This window comes from Callorhinus ursinus, unplaced genomic scaffold (assembly GCF_003265705.2).
Source record: "Callorhinus ursinus isolate GAN/ISIS: 27379988/994484 unplaced genomic scaffold, GSC_fseal_2.0 scaffold2, whole genome shotgun sequence".
Lineage (NCBI taxonomy): Eukaryota > Metazoa > Chordata > Mammalia > Carnivora > Otariidae > Callorhinus > Callorhinus ursinus.
This window is the reverse complement of record NW_027397064.1, coordinates 77,688,307-77,699,178: the sequence shown is the minus strand read 5'-3', so window position 1 is coordinate 77,699,178 and position 10,872 is coordinate 77,688,307.

Here is a 10,872-nt window from a genome sequence, read left to right as displayed (position 1 = left end):
GGTAATTTTGTTATGTAGCAATGGATAATTAATGCATAGATCTCAATCTGATTTGATGTTTGCAGTTAGCAATTCATACAACCATACATGGTAGCCCTGGTTGGAGAGGAAGAGGAGGAGAAGGAAAGGAACATAGGCAAAAAAGAAAAGACTTCTCAGACAAAAATATATATTTTTATATTGTCCCATTTGTGTTCAAATTGCACGAGTAGGCATTAATAATTAGAAAAAAATAATACATTATAGGTGAAAAGCAGGCTGCCATAGTAATGAATATGTACAATGGTTCATTTTCATTTAAAAAAATCAAATTAAAAAGCAAGCACAGCACAATTTTTATATGGGTAAATGCATTTATGGGTTACTACGAGCCCTTTGGCTCCATGATTTTTAGCTCTTTACAGCACAGGTGTTCTGCCTTTGCAAAAGTTTCATGTATAATGAGGGTTTTCTGGGAAGCACTTGCTACATATCTGGAAGTCAGTGGTTTAAGTGTCATACACATTATGGATCCACTATTCTCAATTTTCTTTGATAAGATGTGCTCTATCAAATATCATTTTTCTCTTATTTGCTCAAAATGGTCCTTTACTTATTACCCTCATGCTTTCCCTGTCATGAATGACACTTGTAATTCAAGACAGATGCCATTCAAATAGGCTGTCAGTTGCTTTTGTTTTTCAGAGTGTGATGGTGATTAAATTGTGGGGGTTTTGCTTAATTTTAATTCCTCAGATTTAGAGAAGTTAATGATTCATTTTGATAACCTGTGTTCTTTATTTCTTATTTATCACCCTTGAAAACACTTCATGAATAGATTGTTCACTTAATTCTTCTTTTACAGAAGAATTAGTATTTTTTTGTTCTCCTTTATAAATGATCTTGAAATGACACTTTATATCAAAGCAATTTTAGGAAAATCATAGCAGGAAAAAAACTAAGAAAGGGTCTTAATAAAATGGAAATACTTCCTGTAATGGATATGTTTCTAGCTTTGAGTTCACAGATCACTACGTTTGCAATCATGACTTTTCTCTGGAAAGGAAAAAGTTTATGTGTTCTTTTTAACGAACATGGGAAAAGTGTGTAACTTTTCAATAATGAAATATTTGTGCTACTCAAAATATAGCTTCATATGATTCATTAGTTTATCTACCCACTAAATTTACCACACCTTTACGATCATATATGTATGAAATAATATAATAAATGTATAAATGACTTGCAACCAAGGCATATGTGAATTTAAGATGTTTGCTGGTTTTAGGTTTGTAGGTGTCATTTATTCATTCATTCATTCAATAAATGTGAGGCAACACTTCATTAGTTGAAAACTATACAATATTAAATAATAAAAATGACACATATCTTAATCCCATGGAGCTCACTATACAGAAGAGGAGAATTTTATGAGACTCATACAAATCATTAAACTGTAATGAATGTTGCAAGTGTGATTAAGGAGATCTATCCCTTGCTCTAAGTCTCTATGACATAATGAGACAAACTTGGGAAGATGGGAAAGGGGTGCCCTGAAGAAGTGAGGAGTGAGCTAGATCTGAAGGCAGGGCAGGCGTGACCCTGCTGAAAGGCTATGAGAGCATTCCAGGATGGAGGTGCACGTGCAAAGCCTGGAGCAGGAAGGAGTGTGGCATGTTCGAGGTGCAGAAGGAGATCTGTGCAGCAGGAGCACTAGAATGAAGGGGTGCCAGGAGGGGTGTGGCTGGAAAGGCCACAAGGGCAAGATCAGGACTTCTGAACACCCTGCTTGGGAGTCACTAGGGGAACTGGGGACAGCCCCCAACCCTTCAGGGAGAACCACTGGAGCAGGGCTCGTGCAGCAGTACAAAGCTCCCCAGGGATTCTTATGTCCAGCCAGTGTTCAGAGATGCTTGACTAAGCCTTAATTTAGGGCCTTAAGCCATATTAGGATTTCAGATATTTTCCCAAAAGTGATGTGTTTTAATGAGAAGGTAACAAGGTCCGATTTGGAGGTTGTGAGTACTATTTAAGCTACTTGTAGGGAATATATTGATGGGTCACATGACATGGTGGATGCAGTAGGTAAGCTATTGCAATAGTCCCCAAGTAGAGGGACTGGAGGATATGGCTAGAGTACTGACAAAATAAAGTAAAATGAAAAAATAATTTAAGTAATTCCTATTAGATTTATCAGGAAGATATTACTCCATTGTCTTTATGCATCCAGTGTTGTTACTGAAAAGTCTAACATTAGTCAGATCATTGCTCATATTTAAGTGATTATCCTTTCCTCTCCAGAAACTGTCAGAATGTTCTCTTTGTTTTATGTGTTTCAAATCTTACTATAATATACTCAGTTGAGGTTTAAATTTTTAAAATTTATATTCTTTTCTCCTTATTCACTCTTTTCGGCACACTATACATTTGTTCAGCCAAAGGTCTAATCTATCTTTCTTTAATTCTAGGAAATTCTGGTTCATTATTTTTTCAACTGTTTGAATTTATTTTATATATATATATATATGATCATTTATGACATTTTCCTCATTCTCTCTATCATTTTATCTCTTGTTGATGCATTCTGGGAGAGTGCTTCAACTTGACTGTCCAGCTAATAACTCATTTTTCAGTGTTTTCAGTGTTCTTCTATTCAGCCCATGCACTGAGTTCTCTATTTCAATAACAATAGGTTTCATCCTAATATCTCCAATAGGATCCTCTCCAAAACTGCTTGTTGTTACATCATGTATGCAATATCCTTTTTGGAGTATCTGTTCTGTGTGTTCCATTAGTTAATTTCCTTCTGTATCATTCCATTTGTAGTGTGGCTTTCCCCCCCCAATTATTGTCAGGTTTCACAACTGCATTGGGTGATAATATTGCTTTGGGAAGGAGACAGAAAAGGGCAAAAGTTTAGGTCTTGCTTTGTACTTCTGAAAAGGGTCTGGATATGTGTGGGGGTGAGCACCCCAAATCTATAATATTGCAGTAAGTGCTACCATTCGCTGTCCTCTCCTGCAGCCCAGGCTTCCTCCAGATCTCCTCCATGTACTCCAGCCCCACTCTTGTCAGGGCAGCTACATATAATAGTCAAGGAGTGGAGTTGCTCAGAGGCCAGCCAGGCAATAAGGATTCCTCATTCATGGCTCCCAACTTAAGCTCAGTAATGCCACTATTTTGATGTTACCTATCACTCTCGACTGCTGCTATTGCTTTCTTGTCCAGAACTGAATAGATGGGAATAATGTGGGACTTTGGATTCTGAGGCACTGGTGTAGGCCTAGCTGGATAGCAGCATGGATACAACCACAGTGCCTTTCTTTTGCCCAACTCCTGCTGGGACCAGGCCACAGTTTCCTACCAACCAACACTGTTCCTACCACTAGGAACCTACTCCTTCAGTCTTCTCAATATTCCTCTTGCTTTCTTTATTTTCTTGATTACTTGCTTACTGAGTAGGGTTTTGAGACCCCACCAACTTCTTCTTCCTGCTCTAGAATCTCCACTGTAATTAGATGAATTCAAACAACAGCTAGCTCAGTTTTTCATTTCCTTCTTTATTAAGACATTTCTAGTAATTTAGAATGTATCCTTGTCTTTTAATAAGGCCTTCTATAAACTCTATAAGAGTACTTTGCCCATAAATTCCTCTAATAATTAATTTTTAATGCTCTGAAAACTCCCTTCTTTCTCTGGATTATTTCTAAATACCTTCTCCCAGATAGCTTTACTTCCGGCAGAATGTAAATCCCTATGATAGTTTTTCCGGGCATAAGAGGCATTAAATTCCTTATAAAATTATGCTGCTATCAATTCTTCTTATAGTTCTAGGTTTCCTTTCATATATTTAGATTCCCTGACATGTTTTGCATAAATGTTTATGACTTTATGTTTTTCTTTATATTACCTTTTTATATTATACATATAAAAGTATTCACCTTGAACTTAATGTTTTGACTATATTTGTAGTAGTATTTGTCTAATAAATCTTCTCCCATTTGCTTTTATGTTCAAAGTTTCTATTTCATTTTTAAGGTATCTCCCAGGTATGAATTAATTTTTTTTAAAGATTTTATGTATTTATTCCAGAGAAAGAAAGAGAGAGAGAGGAGGAGGAGCAGAGCAGGACAAGCAGACTCTGTCCTGATCAGGGAGCCTGACTCAGGCCTTGATCCCGGGACCCTGAGATCACGACCTGAGCTGAAACCAAGAGTCAGACCCAACCAACTGAGCCACCCATGTGCCCCATGAATTAAATACTTGTAAAGCAGTTACATAATCTTTCACTTTTGTGGAGAAGTAAATATCATCTGTGTTTACTAACATGATATGCTTAGTTTTACTCTTGCCATCTTTTTTCTTGGTTTTTGGTTTATATTTTATTGTCATTTGTTTTCTGTCTTTTGCCATATGAATTTTTTCTTTACTAGTTATCCAGTAATTTAAAAATATATATTATGCTTTTAATTAATCACGAATTTTAAATAAATATTTGTATCAAATTAAAAAGAAATCCACAAGATGAGGAACTTAGCATATCATTATTCCTCCCACACCATAATTTCCCAGTATTTTTAATATAATATAGACTTTCAGACTGTTATTACGTGCTACTTGCCACATATTCTCCTTTAACAGAAATTTTTGGCATTGGTATTCATTTGGATCCAAAATTACAATAATTACTTGTTCGTAAGTCAGTTTTTAGCCATTGTCAATGCTGATCACCAATTGTTTTATGCCACAATTTTTCTATTCTTGATGTTCTTATTAAAATGGAATTTAATGTTAAGTTTTAGGGATATTATAAATAGTAGATTTTGCATATAAAGTATGAATAGTGCTTGGCATAGGAGTAATCATTTAATAAAAATAGTAATTTTATTTTATTTATTTTCTTATTATTTGGGGGACATGAAGGGACATTTTAAATTGGTAAAATAGTAGCCACCTGGGCGCCTGGGTGGCTCAGATGGTTAAGCGTCTGCCTTCAGCTCAGGTCATGATCCCAGGGTCCTGGGATCGAGTCCCGCATCGGGCTCCCTGCTCCTTGGGAGCCTGCTTCTCCCTCTGCTTCTCTCTCTCTCTCTCTCTCTCTCTCCCTCTCTCTCTCCCCCTGTCTCTCATGAATAAAGAAATAAAATCTTAAAAAAAAAAGAAATATATATTAAAAAAAGAAAAAAATAGTAGCCACTTAAAAACTATTAATGGCATTATGTTTAATTTATCACATCAAAAATATATCTTTATCTAAGTTTTTCCCCCAAAATGGAGAGAATGATTCCCATATTTCTGCATATATAAAATATTTTTTCTATCATCTCAGTGTAGAACTTGGTTTTATACAGTTTTGTGGCATATATGTATTTTTTTACTTTTCACATTCTAATCTTGAATTTGTTTCTGCATTTAGTTTTTCAGAAGAAAAACATAAAGCCGCCTAAATTTATGACCATTATAGTAGGTTTTCTCCTCTCTACCTCCTCCCTCTGCCCATCTTCCTTCTTCTTCATTCTCTTCCTCTTCCACCATCTGGTTGCTTACAGATTTTTATCCTTTGCATAGTCTATGCCTTCATCTAAGTGTAAATATATTTCTATTCATTGTGTCTGTGATATGATTCGTCCATTCTGGTACTACCTCTATCCATGGGCTACTTCTGCATTAACAAACCACCCCAAAACTTACAGGCTTAAAATAATGAGCATTTAATGATTGCTCAGGCATCTACAGGTCAGCTGGGTGGTTCTGATGATGGGAGCTAAGGTTGGCTGCTCTTCTTTAGAATTGCTCAGGTGATGGAGATCAGCTAGCATGTTCACTGACAGTTGACCTCAGGTAGGATGATTTTTCTGATGCACATCCTTCAGTAGGCTAGCTCAAGTTTGTTCACATGGTAGTGATGAAGTATCAGGAAAGAGAATAGAAGGTCACAAGGTCTCCCGACACCTGGCACATTGTCATTACACTACATTCTTTTGGTCAAAGTAAGTTACAAGGGCATCTCATATTCAGGGGTGGGGAAATAGAATTCACCTATTGATGAGAGGGGTTGCAAAGAACATAAATTTGAGGAGGATGGAGAATTGGAGACATTGTAGAACTAATCTCTCATGATACCCGAGTTGGAAATTTTCTTCAATTTTTTCTTTGATCATAATTTATTTTCAATTACCTTTTGTTGTTATTGTTCCAAATTCAGAGAACATACTGTTAGTTTAAATTCTTAATCTCCATTCTCCATTATCAATCATCTTTTTTTCTAGTCATGTCCCTCACTTTTCTTCTTGTTTTGCATGCTAGGAAAAATTTTCAAAACTGTTTCTAGTCACAGCTTAGATGCTCTGCATTATAGTACTGTTCTTTAATGTATCTAAATAGTTATTCAATTTTTTGAATTGCATTTTGTATGTCTTTGCAATTCTTTCTTGGCTAACTCATTTTTATCTCATTCTATGTCTTTCTCCCCACTTCTCTCATCAATTTCCTTTTTTTCCCCAAGTCACAGGTCTTGAATTTTAATTCATTTGCCAGCAGGTAAAAATTAGGACATTTATTAGAAATCCTGAATTTCAGCTTCTTTTGAATTAAAAGGTCTGTAAAGAGTATATCTCAGATCCTACTTGCAAAAACAGGCTTTCATTTCCCCCTTTAGATGGAACATTTTCTCTCCAGTTTGCTATAAACTCCACCACTTCCTAACACTGAGACTAAGTTTCAGTAGTAGCTTACCACTATACTTCTGATTAAAAAGATAATAAAATATATTTATGCCTATTCTAGACACATATTTTTGTTGAAAGGAGAGGAGGCTAAAAGACAGTGAGAGAGTTGCTTGTTTAAGGAAAATATTATAGTGTATGCTTTTCCTGTGGATGTGAAGAATACTCCTTCATGCATCATATGAAAACAAAGACAATATGTGCTGAAAGAGTAGCTTAAATTATATTAATAAAACAAATCATAAAGAGAACTAAGTAGAAAATTTAAAAAAAGAAACAAACTAAAACCTTAACAAAGTACAAAATATTTTAAAAATGGTATTAGCATTTCAACATGTCACAGGGTTTATTTCTGGAACACTTTGGATGATAAAATTGCCCCCAAATTAAAAATTTATCATAATAGCATGTTCATTTTTTAAAAAGGCATTGAATACAGTAAAAATTATGTTTTCTAAACAGGAACAAACATTCACATTTATAAATATAGCTAAACCACTATTTCTTGGATTATTTAAGCTATGGCTTAGAAATTATAGGAAATATTAAAGAAGAAAATGTGAATCAGTTCCAGCATTTCTCTTGCTGTAATTGGTGACAACATAGATAAAAAATGCCCCTTAGCTACCTCAGCAGTCTTAATGAAAATTTTGATTTGACCAACAAATTTTGGAGATTAAGCTATGATAGGAAAAATTTCAGAAAATGACTTATTTTTATGTGTTGAAAAACTTTAATGTGGTCTTAGCAAAATCAGTAAGCTTATCTACAAAGAATATTCTTAAGATGGCTAAAGTTGATGTTGGACTTGTTTGAAAATTTATACCCAAAGTTGCACACCTGGTAGGAATAAGGAACTTCAAGTTAAAAATTGCACTATTTATTGGGATAGGTTTGGGCTAAAATATTTGAAAATTGGCTACACAATGGACATAGTAATTAGCATTGTAAACTGAATTCATTCCCATAGTTTGATCTGTCCTTGAACTGGATGCCCAATATGGAGTTTGATCTGTCCTTGAACTGGATGCCCAATATGGAGATTGCTGTACTACACCGAAGGTCATAATGAGGGGGTGAAAGTATTTTTTAAACCATTGGAAAAATAATTAATTTGTTCATGTCTTCAAAAAAAATTCCTATGGAAGCTCCTCAATGGAAGTAATAGATCAAAATTTTCTTTTCAGGTTTAAAATCTTTTTTTTTTAAGATTTTATTTATTTATTTGACAGAGAGAGACACAGTGAGAGAGGGAACACAAACAGGGGGAGTGGGAGAGGGAGAGGCAGGCTTCCCGCTGAGCGGGGAGCCCTATGCAGGGCTCAATCCCAGGACCCTAGGATCATGACCTGAGCGGAAGGCAGATGCTTAATGACGGAGCCACCCAGGTGCCCCTTTCAGGTTTAAATAGTAACCTGACAAGATTTCTTTGAATACTTCTCTACAAGGGAATTCATATTAATTACAAATGTTTATGATTTGATTTTCTCATTCATTTCTACTGAAAGCATGTTGTATTAGTTTCTGGTGGTGCTATAACAAATTACCACAAACTTGGTGACTTAATCAATAGAAAATTTATTTTGTCATAGTTCTGGAGGTCAGAATTCCAAAATCAGAATTAGAAGGCTGATACCAAGATATCAGCAGGGCCATGTTCCCTCAGAAGGCTCTAGGGGACAATCTGTTCCTTATCTCTTCCAGCTTCCGGTGGCCTCCAGATTGGCTGCATCATGCCAGTCTCTGCCTGTGTGGTCAGATGTCTCCTCCTCTTCTGTGTCTTTAATTTTCCTCCGCCTCTCTCTTATAATGGTACATGTGAAGGCATTTAGGATCCAACCAGACAATCCAAAATAATCTCCCCATCTTAAGATCCTTTACTTAACCACAACTGCAGAGACACTTTTTCCAAATATGGTGATCTTGACAGCTTCCAAGGGTAAGGTCTTGTTACCTTTGGAGCCACAATTTAGCCCACTACACTTGTCTTTGGGAAATTCCCTTGGCAAAGAAAACTCTGGCCCATTTTCCTATGCTGAAATCAGTTTCAAGGAATAAAAATAATTTTCTGAATTACATTTCTGACATTATGAAGAAGAAAATCGAATTTCAAAAAAGGTTATATAGTCGTAGACCTTATGAAAATGAAGTAAAATTAATTAGCTTTCTTCCTCAATCAATACTGATAGTATGAATGAAGAAATACAACTGAAAATTGCTGAACTGAAGGGCAAGATTGTACTGAAAACTAAATCAGTAACTGTTGGAATACCAGGTTTCTGAAATGTCTTGGGAGTAATTATCCTAAACATAAAAGGGACCATTCATAGATTCTTTCCATGTTTAAAGTATATATCTTTGAAAACAGATGTTTTACATTATAAAACAGAATAAAAATAAATCTCACTCAGTTAACATTTTCAAGGATGAATTATTTATTGCATATCATAACTTGAATATTAGATCTAAATGAATATCTTGGTGTAGAAGGAAATGTATAAAGTTTCCAGTTAAAAATCAATGTAATAACAATGAAGAAAGAAAAATAATTAGAAGTTACTAGAATAATAATTTGAAGTCTATTTTCACTTTATGTATTTACATTTTTTAATTTAAAATATACTCTAGTAAAATGCATGATTGAATTATCTTGCATGCTTATATAGGACAGTTTAACTAAAATATAGCAATCTTTATTATATGTGTACTAATGGATATTTTCATATATTTTGCCTTTTCTTATTCTGTTACACTATCTGCCCATGTAAACTCTGTGGTTTTGAGTTTGCAGTTCCTGACTTGTATCTTCTTCCTCATAGATGAAATAGATTTTTTTTTTTTGAGATAGATTGTTTTAAAACACCTTTACTGGGGTGTCTGGGTGGCTCAGTCGGTTAAGCATCCAACTCTTGATTTCAGCTCAGGTCATGATCTTGGAATCATGAGATTGAGCCCTGCCATTGGGCTTCCCAATGGTATGAATGGTATGAAGGTATGAAGCCTCCTTGAGATTGTTTCTCTCTCTCTCTCCCCCAGACCCTCCCCAGATTCTCTCTCTCCATCTCCTTTACAAAACAAAACAATACAGTGTCATTTGCAAATATCTTCTCCCATTCTGTGGGTTGCCTCTTTGTTTTGTTGACTATTTCCTTTGCTGTGCAGAAGCTTTTTATCTTGAGGAAGTCCCAAAAGTTCATTTTTGCTTTTGTTTCACTAGTCTTTGGAGCTGTATCTTGAAAGAAGTTGCTGTGGCCAATGTTGAAGAGGTTACTGCCTATGTTCTCCTCCAGGATTTTGATGGATTCCTGTCTCACATTAAGGTCTTTCATCCATTTTGAGTTTATCTTTGTGTATGGTGTTAGAGAATGGTCAAGTTTCATTCTTCTGTATATAGCTGTCCAATTTTCCCAGCACCATTTTCCATTGCATATTTTTTCCTGCTTTGTCGAAGATTATTTGACCATGGAGTTGAGGGTCCGTATATGGGCTCTCTATTCTGTTCCATTGGTCTATATGTCTGTTTTTGTGCCAGTACCATACAAAAATGACACTACAGACAGAACTCTGATTTCCAAGATCTATAAAGAACTTCTCAAACTCAACACCTAAAAAACAAATAATCAAGTCAAAAAATGGGCAGAAGACATGAACAGACACTTCTCTAAAGAAGACATACAAATGGCTAAGAGACACATGAAAAAAATGTTCATCATCATAGCCATCAAGGAAATTCAAATGAAAGCCACACTGAGATACCACCTTACACCAGTTAGAATGGCAAAAATGGACAAGGCAAGAAACAATAAATGTTCGAGAGGTTGTGGAGAAAGGGGAACTCTTTTACACTGTTGGTGGGAATGCAAGTTGGTACAGCCACTTTGGAAAACAGTGTGGAAGTGCCTCAGAAAATTAAAAATAGAGCTACCTATAACCCAGCAATTGTACTACTGGGTATTTACCCCAAAGACACAGATGTAGTGAAAAGAAGGGCCATATGCACCCCAATGTTCATAGCAGCAATGCCCGCAATAGCCAAACTGTGGAAAGAGCCTAGATGCCCTTCAACAGATGAATGGATAAAGAAGATGTGGTCCGTATATACAATGGAATATTACTCAGCCATCAGAAAGGATGAATACCCAACTTCTACATCAACATGGATGGGATT